Below are 14,067 nucleotides of genomic sequence, written 5' to 3'. Positions count from 1 at the left end.
ATGTTACTGGAACTTAAAATTCAAATCAGAAAGATCTGACATCATTGTCACTTCAGCTCCAGTGTGACTACTATCTTCTCCCTTGAATTTTACCCCTAACAGAGCCATCTGGAAGAAAGCCCTCTCCTTGATTTTCAGAACTATGTTTCTTGTTTTGCTTTTCTTTTGATTGATCTCTACACTTTTTGGTGTGTGTTCTGAACTACTAATGCTGGGTACAATATAGAGAAAGAGAGTACAAAAACGTCTAGGAAAAACATGGAACATTGTCAAATATTGCCACCAAATGCCAAGGTCATGAGAGAAAGGACTTCCTTCCCGAATATCTTTGTGTTAAAGGAGCTGGATATAGTAATAAAATTTTCACTCATCTCTCTTGGTAAGTATTCTTAGCTAGTGAAAGGCTTAAATTATGAGAAAATCATGACGTGGCCTATTTTTATAGAATATACACTTGAACATAGGCTAGAGAATATTCAGCTATAGCAAACAGATTTCTATATATAATCAAAATTATAAAAATGATGGCAGCTTTCTTTAGTGGGCAATCTTATTTCCCATCTACCTAGACCTCATTGATGCGTTAATTTAAATTTAATTTATGAGCAAATCATTGCAGCACCTTCCCCTCTCCTTTGTTCCACTCTTGACTTTTTTAAAACCATTGTTCAGAGCAATAGATTCATGTAATTTTGTTTTGTATAACATTTATTTTAAATTACCTTTGCTACAGAGTCTTGTTTTTCAATCCCAGGGAATAGCAATCAGTGTGAATTGTCAGAATGGAAACAATGCTGGGAAAGAGGAGGCACTGGTTAAGATGTGTGTCTTCTCTGAAATCTGGAGAACAGCACTCTTATTAGGCAGATGAACCGAGGATGCCTTAATGAAGTAAAGTGGAAGGACACAGGTGTCCAAAGGACTTTTATGCACAGGGACATTTTGAGATCTGGCTCCAGATCCCCATGAGCCAATTTTCACTGTTCTTTCTTGCATTGATTATTTTCAGGGAAGGATTTGGACTTTAGAAGTACTCTGTCCTGTAAGGACTAGAGAGAAAACATTTGGGGATAGTGTAAAAGGCTATCTATGGTTAACTATGTGTTTATCTTTTCAAATTCATTGCTATTCACTTCAGCCTCACATTTCTTCCTCTAGGAGCATCAAACCATCGGTGGCTCTGTATACGATGAAACTTCTCATCTTTGTCACATGAGAACTTTCATCCTGAACCATCTTGCCATCTTTCCTTTTCCAGGGAATGCTTATTCATGTATTATGACCCAACAGCATCGCTGCTTTCTTCAGGACATCTTCTCTGGGGACTCTAAGCCTCATCCCACTTTCTATAGTCTTTGGCTCCATGTGCCCAGGTCATTTTGTTAGACAATGCCCTCCTCTAAAGCATAACATGGATTAAGATTGACACACAATCTAATGCCAAGGTTTAGTAAGGCCCTATTCTGACAGACAGATGATCAATCATGTACTGTTGGCATGCTTCCAATGTTCTTGTGTTGTTGGGAGATAGAAACGGAACACAGAGAACTACATGTGACTTTATTTTGAAAATGTGTGTCTATGAGTTGGCAGATCACCTTTTATAACTATGACATGAAGATGTTATACCAAAGTGCAGCTACCTCTTGTAGATTTCTAAACAATTAGAAAAAAGGGTGTAGCCACCCCCAGTGGCTCAAACTTAGTTGCAAATGTCTACACCTCTGCAATGTTTTATCTCAAAACAGAACTTCAGAATTTCAAAATTCCCCTTTTATGCATGCTTTCTTACTTTCTCACATCACTATACTTATGTGCATTACGTAGAAAACAGGTTTACATTTAAATAATTTAAATAAACCATACACAATAGTGGTCCAAGTCACTCATTTATGAATGAGTGATTTTGAGCTATCACCGGAATTTACCCACACAAGGGAGATGATAAATCTTGTTCATCTATGAATAATTTAATTCTTTCTGCTGCAGGCATTGCTATATACCAAACCCACACAAAATATAGAAACAATCCTGGCAAGGCCAGCTGTGTCTGCTACTGCTGTTTGCTTTGAGCAGAGATGTAGTTAATGTGTATATTCTTAGACTTGTAAAAGCATTTGCGTGTGTGTGTGTGTGTGTGTGTGTGCGTGCGTGTGTGTGTGTCTACACGTACATGAGCAGCTTTGATGGCCTGTGCAGGAAATGTTTTGGCAAATGCATATCTAACTAAGGCAGGCAGCAGCATCTGAATTTTCTTCGTCCCTTTTCGTTAGATTACCAGTAATGGTTTGGCAGAAAGCCTGGTGCAATGTCCCCAAGTGCTGTAACACCAATTGGTGAGGGCATTTAAAGAGAAATTTTTTGTATTAACTCTTATCTTACCTCATTAGGAAATAAAACTTATTTATATCTTTGCACCCTTTGACATTTACATCTATATATTTAGTGTTGAAAATAGTATGAAAATGCTCACAGCAAATACAGAACAGTATCGGATTATTATTACTAAGTCTCCAAGGAACACTTGCAAAGATTCATGCTTACTTCAAAATATTTTATTATATTATTTAATTTGGTTGTGTGTATTTCTGTGTGAGTGTGCATGTCTCAGTACACATGTAGTGGTCAGAGGATAGCCTGCAAGAGGTGGTCCTCTCCTTCTATCATGTGGGTCCTAGAATTTAATGTCAAACAAGCTTGGCAGTAAATGCCTTCAGCCACTGAGCCATGTCAGAGGCCTAGCTTACATATTCTCAAAAGTTTGCAAAAGCATAGAAATGCCAAAAAACCCTCTATGCTTGTGATCTAATTTCTTATCCACAATTTCTTCTTGTTTTCCAAATGCTATAGATATAAAATTTCTTTGGTTTTTCCTGTTGTGGCAATATGTCAGGCTCCAGATAAACTTCTTAAGTTTAAAAAAATCAAACACCAGTGAAGTTCAGTGGTTACATGTAAATGACCTTCATGAAATTCTGCCTACAGTGAGAAATGCTATGGGTAATTCTCAGAAAGCATACTCTAATAGAATAAGTTATTGCCTAAGACAAAAGCAGGCTTTTCTGCAAGCGGTATTGTGTCTTTGAGGCCACTAGGGCATCATATAGAAACTGAAGCAATAATTTACCCCTATGCAATGAAAAATATAATGTAACTTTCACACTAGGACTCTTTGCCTCATTACACTAAACACTTCCCCCCTGTCATTTAAAGGAGAGACTGTAATACTGTAAATCTAAGCAACTGAGGTTTATGGCCCCATGCTCGGCAAATGGTTATGCAGGATATTTTCCAGCCTTCTAAATGTTTTAGGTGCTAGGCAGTTTCGAAATGTGGATTATAACAGGCTTCATAACTGAATGCATTGGAAGAATGCAGTTGTCTGCTTCTTTGAAGCATTTCTTAAAACAGATTAGGATGAACCCACAGAGCTCAAAAGAAACCTGCAGATCCCACTTCAGTGATCATTTGGAGATGTTGCAGACATCATGGTGCTTTCTAAATTTTATCATAACCCCAAGGTAAAATATAAACAAAATGTAATCACAGAAAAGTATTGTGATAAGAATTTCTTCTACCAGAAGAAGGTAGAAAAACTGCTGGTGTACAAGCATGAGGACTTGAGTTGAATTTCCCACAAGCCCCAGAAAAAGTTGGCAGGTAGCATGCTTGTTATCACAGTACTTGGGAGGCAGGAGGTAGATGACCTCTGGGAGCTCACACACCCATCAGCCAGTGTAGCCTATTAGTTGATTTCTAGTCTTGTAAGAGAACTTGCTTCTAAGTAAGTAAGTAAATAAATAAATAGACAGACAAACAGACAGACAGACAAGCAGATGGATAGACAAATGAATGAATAAATAAATGAATAATGGGAGAGTACTTAGGAGAGGACACTGTCCTTTGCCCTCTACATGGACACACACACCTGCACTCACACACATGTGAATCCCATGCACAAGCACTTGTATACAAATGTTTACCTGTACATGCATGAACATAGATACACAAATACATGTAAAATTATGCTTCCCATAACTTTGGCCAAATTACTTCTCTTTCTATAAGGTAAAATGAAAATACACTTCCAAATTATTTTAAAATATACTTATCTCCTAGTTAACACGGAAGAGGGATTTTAAAGACAACCAGAGTAATCCTATCAGACTGGACACGTGACAAAGAACAGCCCTGCACTGTCACAGCTGCCTACCTTGATATCTACACATCACTCACATATCTGGGACACTCTTTGGATAGAGTTACTTTTTGAAAGCATCCAATGAATGGAGTAAGTCCTAGTTTACACAGTCATTGCACTTCAACATAACACACATTCTATTAAGGAAAGTGGGTAATTGTTTTAGTCATTTGTTAGTCTTCTTTCATAGGAAAATTCTCTCAGGTGATAACTTTAGAAAATAATTTTATTAAAGTCAACAGTTTTTTTTCAAAGCTTTAATATTTTGATTTTGAAGCATGCGAAGAGAAAACAATCAAGAAATAGATGTTGAAATTGAGGGAGGCTTTCCTCTTCAGAAGGTCTTAACCCAGAAATAAACACTAACTTAATAGGTTAATAATGCAAGGCCACATTGCAAAAAAGGATTAACAATGTAAGACTTTCTTTCAAAGATGGGTTATAAAGTTCTGAGTGATATTCTTATTTTTGATGTATCCCAAATAATATATCCCAATAGCAATAAATATTACCGAGTGGTGTGTAATTTAAAAATAATGCTTTTTACCAAGAGAATGAAAATAAATTAGCAAATAGTGAAGACATTTATAAAAGTTCTTTGAAAACCCTTAGCTTTATGTTTTCAAAGTATTACACGAGCTAGAATATTATGTTATAAATTGTTTTAAAATATACTTATTTTACTTTTAACTTATGTATATGTGTGTGCATGCATGTGTGTGTGCATTTGTGCATGCATGTATGCATGTATATGTGTGCAGGTGTGTGTGCATTTGTACATGCGTGTTCACATATGTGTGTGTACGTCTCTGTGTGTGTGTGTGTGTGTGTGTGTGTGTGTAACTGTGTGGATTCAGTGTCACAGAGGCCAGAGGCACTGAATCCTCTGTAGCTAGACTTCTAGGAAGTTATGAATTCCTGGATATGGATTCTAGGCACTATCCCTAGAGTTTTATGTGTTCTTAATACAACATAACAGGTATAATTGAAATAGAATTTACTAAGCTATGTTTGATGATGTGGAACATTCTTTCTGTGTGTCTCTTTCTTTGCCCACTCAAACTCTATCTTAGAAAACAGTAGACTTAAAGTGATGTGAGCCTGTGCATGTAGAATATTCCTGAAGCCTTACGGTTAGTATAGGCCAGGATCTCTAAGAGGGAGATAAAATGTATAGCAATTTGCTTGATTCAGAATCTGAAACATCCCTCAAAGCATTTCCTAGAATTGTTGCTACCAAGAACACATGTTAAATTTGCTGACTTAAATTACAGTTCCAGGGACCCCAGCAAAGTGCCTTAAAATGTGTAATCCTTCAAATGTCTCATTACTATTAGATCTTATCCCAGATTTTATCTCAGCATTCACAGATAGGCACGTACAGGGTTTGATCGATATGGGTGTTATTTAAGACTATGCTTTTCTAAAGTATTGTTTATTACTGTTCCTGTTTTGAAGACTAGTCCTCTTACTTCACTTACTAGCAAAGGTAGGGGTGTGGATTAAACTTGCATTCAATTATTTTTCATCCAGTTCTCAATATGCATGAGCAGTTTGTAAATATGGGAAAATGAACATTTCATAGCTGCTCTTCACATTCTGTAGGAGTTCCCTATTAGAAGTTTCTCTGAATTCCCCAAATTATTTATGGCCAGGAGTACCCAATGATTGGCAGGAAAATGACCAAACTCTTAGCATTGTATAAGATGGGAGCATTGCAAAAGTGGCAAGGACTTGAGAGCCAAAGATCTAAGGAATGAGAGTCAGAAGATGTGACCAGGACAAAAGATGTCAGCATTACATCATCCCATCGCATGCTCACATATTCCCCAGTGTAGAGCAGTGCAGCAGCATTCCCCAGTGTATGCACAGGTGTGTAATACTTTATGACTAGGCTCTGGAGGCTTGGGGATGCTTAATCATGTGCGAGTTTGGAAAATTACTGGATGGAGCTCTCTATAGATATTTCAGACCTTCCTCTTTGCAGACATGTTGGTAGGATTGCGTTTCCTACCCTGCTAAGATAGCTAGGTGTGGCCAGACAGTGGTAGTGCATGCCTTTAATCCCAGCACTTGAGAGGCAGAGGCAGGTGGATTTCTGAGTTCAAGGCCAGCCTGGTCTACAGAGTGAGTTCCAGGACAGCCAGGGCTACACAGAGAAATTCTGTCTCAACAAACAAACAAACAAACAAACAAACAAACAAACAAAGCTAGGTGTGACTATATGGTATATTTTGGCCAAGGAAGAGATGAGGATTGAAGTGTAGAGAAAGCCTTCAGTCAACATATAACGACTTAGTGGCTCACATGAGAGGAAATTCTAGTTTCCTATATCTCACTGAGATTGGGGCTTGCCTTCTCAGGAAGCCACACCTAGTACATTTGTCTATGCTGTAATTTAAACATATATAATAAGAAAACTACATATGTGTCTTACCTACAAAATAGTGTGCAATATTGGATTTACTTACACAAGTGTACAATGTTCACAGAAGCCAGAAAGGGCATGCTATGCAGGTGCTGGGAACTGAACCCACAGCCTATGCAGGAGCAGTAAGTGCTCTGAGCTGGTGAGAGCTTTTTCAGTCAGAGCTCTGTAAAGGGATAGTTACATTACTTGAGGTTTTAGCAGATGACAACTTTTCAGTGAGTTTGTTTCTATAAATGTATAGTAACGGCAGTCTGAGATTTAAAACTACTTTCATATTAGAAGATCAGCTTCATTCAAAAATTCCTTCTACACCTGTTTGGGTGAATCTGTTTCTGTCAGTGCTCACAGATATGTGACCTGCAGAGTCACATAGGTATGAACAGAAAAATGTAAATGGAATTATAAAGGGGAAGTAATACAAAGAAATCTATTGTTATTTGAAAAACTATAGAGATATTCAATTTTTCATAACTCTGGGTGACAACATATTTATTTTGCAAAACTGCAAAGTCCAGCTTTATTTATGCAAACAAACTGATATCTGGTAATAAATGGTATGTGAAAATTGAGCATTTTCAGGTCTTTTGATATTAATGACTAATAAAAGTCTTTCTAGGCATGGTCTTATTATTTAGTTCAGGCTAGTTTGGGATTCATTATATGGTTCCAACTAGCCCTGAACTCATTATTATCCTGCCTCAGTCTCCAAAATTCTGTGATTTCAAGTGTGAACCATCATGTCAAGAAGTGTACATTTTTTTAAAAGTCCAAATAATACCAAGCTACCCTAATAATTGACTTATTGTGAGGCAAATGCTGAGAAAGAAAAAAAAAGAGTTTTATTAAACAGGGTGAGATCAACTCAAGAGGAAAAGAGAAATGAAAGAATATTTATAGAGGTATTACATCCAAGGCCATTGTCCAGAGGAAGGCGTAAGTAAATTATCCCATAGCCTAGAACAGATAGGAGAAAGCAGGAGTTTCCCCCCTCTCCCCACTAGCTGGAAGCTAACATCTGATTACTGTCAAACAGGTAGTCTTCATTTGTCCCATAAATTAAATAGAAAAGAATACATCTTCATATGTTCTTGTAGGAATTTTCAGATTCACATAGTAGATTTAAACATTTTATTAGAGTCAGGTATTTGTTTAAAGATTAACTTTGGTCTCATCTATATTAAAGCTCTTCTCTTCGTGGAGGAGGGAGAGAACTATGTGAACATAACATAAGGCAGATGTCTTCATTTCCTTAAACTCAAGATTTGGCATATCAAGGACACATAATAAATGTATGAAAAACTTACAAATAGTCCAAAGAGTCAAACTTGATTAAACAGCTTTACCAAATATCAGCTTCTTTTGGTCCCCACGGATTACATTCAATTTATCAGTAGCCAAAGAGCCTTTCGTTCTTAGCATATGCTGATAGTGATATCACATCAATGCTGTGCTTCAAGGCCATAAAATTTAAGGGAAAAAAATGAAAGCACCACTGTCGACTGAGAATCCAGTGTTTTCTCAGGGTTGGTGTTCTGACAGCGCATAAGATGATTCATTCTAATTTAGTTTCTCAATGGTCTGTCTTCTGATGTGCTATTGAGTGTTCCTGGTGACGTTTGTGTGTACGTGTGTGCATATGTGTTCATTTGTGTTCACGTGCATGTAGAAGCCAAAAACCTTGGGCATCATTCAATAGGTACCATCTGCTTCATTTTTGTGTGTGTGTGACTGGGGCTTTCACTGGTCTGGGACTTTCCACATAGACTAATCTGGCTTGCCATCAAACCTCAAGGATTTGGTTGTCTCTGCCTTTCTAGAACTGGGATTCCATGTTCTTGTTTCAACACATGACTTTTTAATCTCTGGGTTATGGAAATAAACTAATGTAACCCTCTTGGTTATAAGGTAAGCATCTTACTGAGCCATCCACACAGCCTGGGCATGATTCAGGGAACCTCCTAGTTTCCACATGCTGTGACTGTCCTTTGACTAAAAACCTCTCTGATAATGTGCAGCTGACTCATCCATTTTACCGCTAATGTGTTCCCTGTTATCAGTTGGCCTTACTTGGAAATAAAATGAACATTAATCCCACTTTTCCAGAAGAATGGTCCCCACCAAACAAGCAAACATTTCCTGACTCTACTTGGCATTTAGCATCATTATTGATAACTATGCTAGGTCAAAACATATAGGATAAATATAAGTAAATAAAGAAAAAAGGGACCATCCAAAAATGACAGCCGTGGAAACAGTTGATTATTCATTCCTTAAACCTGTAGTGCTATTAGAGATGTTGGGAACTTCAGGTGAACTCTGAAGGTAGGAAGACATGGTGAGTGACCCATGAGGCGAAAGTTGAAGAGCAACAAGCACTCTGGGAAAGGAAAGATGCCTCTGCACTCTCACACACTGCCTGGTATATGACAGATCCTGGAGGCTGGAGTAATGCTTGACTCAAGTGTTGGTGATGACCAGCTAAGGAGTGGACAGGTGACAAAGACTGACACTCTGTGACAGGCCTTGTAGGCTGTGTTAGAGATGCCATAGTCTTATTTTGAAGGCCTCTTGAGTTCTCTAATCACTAGTGACTGTGGTTCTTAGAACACAGGTGTATTTGTCCAGCACGAGACATGACCATTGGGTGGTGATGGTGTGGGAGGGGACTAGAGGCAGAAGAATAACTGTAAGAATAAAACAGCAACCAATAAGGCAATGGAGACCCAAAGCAGAGCAAGCACAGAGGAAGCAGAGGGCGGAGGAGATTAACTTACAATAGTCTAAAAAGATGTGGTAATACTAAATACAGGCATGGAGAAAGCCGGAAGAGTCAAGTTTTCTGAACAGCTGAAGTGACTGGAGTGGGTGGATTAGAGACTAAAGAGATTATCAAGGACAGTGGCCTGTGAAGGACAAACAAAAGGGTTGCTCTATATTGTAGGCAGAGAATAAGAAGCTGGAGGGCATGGGCCCTCCAATCAGAGAGCAGGACATGGGCCCTCCAATCAGTGAGCATATAGATTTTCGCCAAGACATCTTAAACCAATCCTAACACAACTAGAACATAAAGGACAGATAAATCAGAAAAATTGCCCCAAATAATCAGTGGCAATAGCAGGCTGTGCAGACTGTGGAGGAAGAAGATGTGTTCTAAGGAATGGTAGCTATTAGTTCAGTAGAGTGAACAGTCGTCTCTTGTAGTAGTCATGACGGAGATACTTAAACGCAGAGCTCTACTCAAGTAAGTAAAAGTATAAGAAATTCAAAGAGGGGCAGAGTTAATCACAACCCGAGAGCTTGGCAAATGAAAACTTAGAAATCAGGGCACCGGTGAGATGGCGCAACGGATAAAATCACTTGCCATGTGACCCTGGCAACCTGAGTTTGATTCCTGCAACCCACATAGAGATGGACTCCACAAAACCTGATCTCTGACCTCCACACGGGTGCTGCGATGTGCACACCCCATCCTTCACGAATATACACAATAAAAGTAATAAATAAAAGTTTTACAAATTAGAAAGACAAGAGATAAGTTAAACTTTAAAGCTCAAAGTTTTGCCCCTTGGAATATGACTATTCAGGCAAATGACTGACGAACACAGTTTCCTCTGGTGGCCTGACTGACTTCATTAATATGTCAAAGTCTTTGGCCAAGTATATGCTGGGATCTGGAAAGACCAGGTCTTCTACTAAGACAGAGTGAACATGAATGAGCCTATGCTCATTAGGCCTACATGCAGGCTCCTGACACAGAGAGAGCTCAAGGCCCCTGCACTTTGCTGAAGGTATTTCTAGTCTGCTACCTGCCACCTTCTCTGCAGGAAAGCATCACCCTAACTAGGTCTCTGTCTACCCCTACAAGTGATTTCTACCACCCATTCCTTTAGTCATTTTGAAATATAAGTAGCCCAAGCTACCCGAACTTGCAGTGAGCTTGCTAACTTTGACTACCAAATGCTGGAACTATAGGTTGGTGCCACCAGGTTCAATGAGTGATTTTTCAAGATACATTTTCAACATAAAGCGTAGTTATGACGTATTATTATGACACTGCGAGTGAACATGTGATGGGAAATAACAGAGACATATCCAATAACACGTGAGGTATAATCAGTAGATACATACCAAAAGGCTACAACCTTCACCATGTCTAAAGGAAGACAATCCAAGTTTTCTGCCACATTATGGAACTAGAAACTCTAACAATGATCCAACAGTGGGGGGCACATATTTAATCCCCCCATTAGTATTGGACATGTTGTTTAAAATTCTTACATGTTAGAAATTTGTACTCTGAACTTTTTCTTTTAACATAGTGAAAACCAAAAGAGCCAAATCTCAATATAGCAAGAAGTAAATAGTGGTGTACCCGAACCAGGTGTATAAATGACAGGCGTGTGTGTATATCTCTGCGTGAACTGCATTGTGCTCCATACACTCACAAATTTATGCCAGCCTCATTCTTAAAGTCAGCTGTTCAGGACACAGCCACCCATACACTATTACCAGTCTCTTGAAATGACTAGGAAAAATTTGCTAAGTTACTGTCTGTTTATAGGGAATTGAGAATAACTTGCAATTTGTGCAATTTAATGAGTTACTTCTAAGGATCACTAAACACTAACTACAATTTCAACAAACTGCCTAATAACTCTTCTAAGGATAAATATTTCTAACAAAATACATAAGTTTCCAATCCACACAGGACAACATTAAAACACTCTTGACAGGTTCTTCCTCACAGGCAGGGCTTGGGTACTGAGCCTCATCATTTCTTAGAAACCTTGAAGGAGGGGGAAGCTAAGGGGGTAACTGGTACACCAGGCTGTGCTGACCACTTCTGGACTCTGCTAATTTTACATTTTGTTTGTCCTTGCTATGCTGCTCAGCAGTCCTAAGTTCAACTCTGTTCTTACAATGCCTACCTTTTTGGCTTAGAAGAGTGACTAAGTGACATACTACATCAGTTTTTATTATCAAAGTTGTGTGATAGAAGCCATATTAAACCACTCACTGCTTGCATCTATTTCAGTCTGGTCTATTTGGCAGAGCAAACCCAGGCTAGTTACAGGGAACCACTCTTCAGCCCCACATTCTGTCAGGGGAGCGTCAGCCTGCTTATTTTCCCCATATAAAGGAGAATAGCCAATTCTCGCCATGCACTCTGTGACTATTATGGACAATATTTATTCAGAAGGAATGCTGTGTGAGTTTGGAAAAGCTGTCGCTAAGAGGAGAGGGAAAGGTCGCTTGACCAAACAAGAAACAAAACCTATACATGGGCAAAACATGAGGAACTGAAGTTTGCCCTTCTCCTTGTGATGGAGCATTTAAATAGCCAAAACACAGCGTGGTGATTGTAAATTTAATGACTTTTCCTTCCTCCTCTTCTCTGGAGTTCTTTATAATCAGAACGCCCCCATTCACTTAGCAGATATCAGCTCTTTTGGAAAGGTATTGCTCAGAATTAATGAGGTAATGCCCCCAAACAACTGCTATTAATACATTGTCTTCTCTGATAGAGGCTGCCTGCGTTTTTTCTGCCACCTCTTCAAAGATGGGGTGCGTTCCAATGGTCTTAGAGTACCACAAGAAAAGAGCTCTCTCCCTCTCCTTCTCCCTCTCCCTCTCCCCCCCCCTCTCTTCTTTAAAACATCTTATCTTCATCATCTACCTTTGAACACAGTGCCATCCCAGGGAAGCTGTGCTCCATTTTACAGAGTCTTCTCCCCCATAATTTCTAACTCCATAAGCCTTAGGTGCTTGAGGGTTAACGGCAAAGAACAAGCCTACAAGCTTCATTCAAGTTACAACTCTGAAATGCAAACTTGAAAACAGCCTCACACAGGTACTGGGTTTCTTTCTGCCACTCAGAATGCCCAAGGCCACCTACTTCCAGAAAGAAAGCAGCTTCATCCAGACACAAGGAAATCTCCCCGATCGATCTTTCATTCATACCAACTACAAAGCCAAAGTCAACATCCACCTTCCCAGAGATGCACCTCCAAGTACCGGTGTTCTCACTTACCCTGGACCAGGTACAGCATCCCCTCTTCAACCTTTTTAGTTCCAGTTCATCTAGAGCACACAGTGATTGCTAGCACGTTCATGGGAGAACAGATTTAGCCAAATGGCTAATTACCCCTGAGATCATAACCAATTCTGAAATTCTAGGGAGAGACAGGAGTTTAAAAACCCGGCTTCCAGTTTCTGGCGTCCACTGTGTCTATCTTTAACTTGAAAACGATTTGGTTTCACATTCCACCGAAGTCCCACTGGCAGATGCCTTTGGTAAACTCACCAATGGCAGGCTTTCAAAGGTCTCCCTCGGCCCCTCCCTCCCAGGGAGCTTCCGCCCATTTCTTCTAAAGCTGGTTTACTCAGCTGTCCTTTACCTGTATCCTCGTGTGTAAAAGGAACTGCGTTCATTGAAGGCTATTACAGAAACCTTTGCAAGCTGAAGATCAGCTGAGGACTCGCTGGCTTCCCCTGCCATCACCCCACCCCCACCTCACGGACAGAAACCAACTGACTTCCAAACTTGGCTGCCTGAAAAAAGAATGTCCTCTGATTGGCATTCCTGGAGGCAGAGAGCCAGGCAGCCAGAGCTTGGCAAATGGCTTCCCCGGGGAAATACAGCACAAACAAGGAACTTTCCTGGATTTTATTTCAGTTTAAGGAAACTCCAAAGACTATGTTCAAATATTAAAGATATTTTGGTTGAAGTTCTCTCTTATTTTTTTTTTTTCTACCTGATAATCATTTTACCCAGAATAACTAGGGCTACAGAGAAAGAGCAAGATAGCAGAACTATTATCGAACATGGTATAAACTTTGTTTGGGGACTCATTAGAAAATGAAAAGAGCCACAAATGCCACTTCACAGTGTGCTAAGGACAACAGGCCAATGGGTGGACTTCCTGAGAAAGAAAATAATGTTATAGAACTGACTTCATTTGGCTTTTGTTTTATACTCCAAGCTGCAAGGGAAGAACAGGGAAGAAACACTTGCTTTTCCCAGGAAGCTTTCTTTTTTCAGGGTTGTCTTATAACACTTTAGCACACGCTGGGAAACAAAGTGTGTTTCTGTGTGTGTGTGTGTGTGTGTGTGTGTGTGCACACGTGTGAAGGGAAACTAAGTGTCCTATTTTGCTTTCTATTGCTACGATAAACACAACTGTCCAAACCAATCTGGCGAAGAAAAGGTTTATTCGGCTCACATGTCCCAATCAGTCTGTTTTTGAGAGAAGTCAACGCAAGAACTCAAGCAGAAACCTGGAGGTAGAGCTGCTTACTGGCTTGCTCCCCATTCCTTGCTTGGCTAAGGAATGCTAATTGCTTTCTTATTTAATCTAATACTAACTGCCCTGGGAGGGCACTGCCTACAAGAGTTAGGTCCTTCACATCAACTCTTAGTCAAGAAAATGCCCCA

General features: G+C 39.5%; 1 protein-coding gene across 9 annotated transcripts in view; it reads right to left on the bottom strand.

Moving 5' to 3' along the window:
* Dtna (dystrobrevin alpha) overlaps positions 1-12,872 on the bottom strand; it is a 255,229-nt gene extending 242,357 nt beyond the window's left edge. For all 9 annotated transcript variants that reach the window (XM_085833641.1, XM_029471847.2, XM_085833644.1 and 6 more), the window contains exon 1: positions 12,664-12,872. The gene's annotated coding sequence lies outside the window, so the exon portion shown is untranslated. The remainder of the gene's footprint in view (positions 1-12,663) is intronic.
* Between the last annotated feature and the right edge of the window lie 1,195 nt (positions 12,873-14,067).

Source organism: Mus caroli, unplaced genomic scaffold, assembly GCF_978045245.1.
Source record: "Mus caroli unplaced genomic scaffold, Mus_caroli_1 scaffold_19, whole genome shotgun sequence".
Lineage (NCBI taxonomy): Eukaryota > Metazoa > Chordata > Mammalia > Rodentia > Muridae > Mus > Mus caroli.
The sequence above is the reverse complement of the archived record's forward strand: the minus strand, read 5'-3'. Positions and strand labels throughout refer to the sequence as shown.